Source organism: Peromyscus eremicus, chromosome X, assembly GCF_949786415.1.
Source record: "Peromyscus eremicus chromosome X, PerEre_H2_v1, whole genome shotgun sequence".
Classification (NCBI taxonomy): Eukaryota; Metazoa; Chordata; class Mammalia; order Rodentia; family Cricetidae; genus Peromyscus; species Peromyscus eremicus.
Window position 1 is genome coordinate 8,481,036 of NC_081439.1, and position 1,903 is coordinate 8,482,938.

General features: G+C 49.9%; 1 pseudogene; it reads right to left on the reverse strand.

Moving 5' to 3' along the window:
• Window positions 1-389: 389 nt before the first annotated feature.
• On the reverse strand, window positions 390-1,150 carry LOC131899271 (small ribosomal subunit protein uS5-like; annotated as a pseudogene).
• Window positions 1,151-1,903: the final 753 nt, after the last annotated feature.

Consider the following 1,903-nt stretch of genomic DNA (forward strand, 5'->3'; position numbering starts at 1 on the left):
CTGGTCACTTCACCTGCAGACTTCCACAAAGCCCTGTATGGCAAGGCCTGTTGTCCACAAGACTCTCACCCCGTCTGTCTGCCTTGCTGCTTCCGAGCGTCAGTTGATTCTCTATGGGACTGTGTCCTCACACCGACTACAAGGCCCTTAAAGGTAATGTTGGGTACTGTGCCCACATCTATAGTCCCAACTACTCCAAAGACTGGGTCAGGAGGCCACACAAACAGGAGTTAGAGGCTAGACAACCTGGGAGCACAGTGAGACACCATAAAAACAAACCAACCAACAAACAAATGGGGAGAGGTTCCTTGAAGATAAAAATGGAATCTTTGCTTTTATTTATTTATTTAACAGACTTAATTCACTTTATTTTTCTTGTGTAAAAACCCTCATGTGGTAGCCACGGCTGCAGCCTGGGTCCTCTGAATGGAGACTCTGGCATGGGTTTTCACAAGATGGTCAGTGAATTCCTGAGAAAGCGAGTTGGTGAACACAGTCTCTTTCCAGAGGTCGGGGGTCAGATAGCTGCTGTAGATCTTGGAGATGGCATCACAGGTGGCCTTGACAAAGGTGCCCAGGGTGGCAGTGCAGCCCCTGGCTGATGTGCAGCAGTCATCAACACCGGCCACCATGAGCACCTTCTCAGGCACAGGGGCAGAGACGATGCCAGTGCCTCTGGGGGCAGGGCTGAGACGCACCAACACAGAGCCACAGTGGCTGTCACCTTGCATGAACAATGTGGGGCTTGCCAATCTTGTTCCCCCAGTAGCCTCTCCACACAGGGACAATGGAAAGCTTGGCCAAGATGATGGCCCCTCGGATGGCCGTGGCTACTTTCTTGGTGCACTTAACATCAAGACCAATATGACCACTGTAGTCCCCAATAGCAACAAAAGCCTTGAGCCTGGTCCGCTGGCCAGCCCGAGTCTGCTTCTGCACTGGCAGGATCTTCAGAACCTCCTCCTTTAGGGATGTGCCCAGGAAAAAGTTAATAATCTAAAATTCCTTAATGGAGAGGGAAAACAGGTAGATCTCCTCCAGTGACTTGATCTTTATGTCCTTAACCAGGTTGGCCCAGCTTGGTGACTGGCATCCACTCCTTGTCTTTGGCTTTACGTCCACAAGCCCGCCTTCCTCGACCACAACCACAGCCCCTAAAACCAGGGTGGAATCCTCGCCACAGCCTCCTAATCTTGGGCCCCATGTCCTCCGGGCCCTGCTGCTTGCACTGGTTTGGTGTTTTCCCAAATGGTGAAGAAGTTGTTTGTTTGTTTGTTTGTTTGTTTTTCTCCCGAGACAGGGTCTCTCTGTGTAACAGTCCTGGCTGTCCTGGAACTCGCTCTGTAGACCAGGCTGGCCTCGAACTCAGAGATCTTTCTGCCTCTGCCTCCCGAGTGCTGGAATTAAAAGCATGTGCCACCACACCCCAATAAAACTGGTTCTTAAACCTTTAAGTTCAGCACTTTGGGAATCTGAGATAGGAGAACTGAGTTTGAAGTGGGTCTGGGCTACACAGAAACACCCGTGGAAAAAGGAAGGGGAGGAAGAAAAAACCACTAAAAAAGACTTCCTTTTAGTTTTCAGAGACACTGTTTGAAATATGGAAGAGAGGAAGGAAGATGAGGATGAAGAGGAAGAGGAGAAGGAGAAAGGGAAACAGAAAAGAAACGGAGGAAACACCGGTTCTTAGCTGCCTCTGGATCGCTCTAGTTTATGTTAGTATCTGGGTATATAGCAAGAGTATATACTATACCAGTATACAGCCAGACAATGGAAGAGATGATCCAGCCAGCCAGGGAGAGGGAGGGAGGGAATGGGAGGAGAAAGAGAGGGAGAGGAGAGAGAGAGAGAGAGAGAGAGAGAGAGAGAGAGAGAGAGAGAGAGAGAGAGAGAGAGAGCGCAA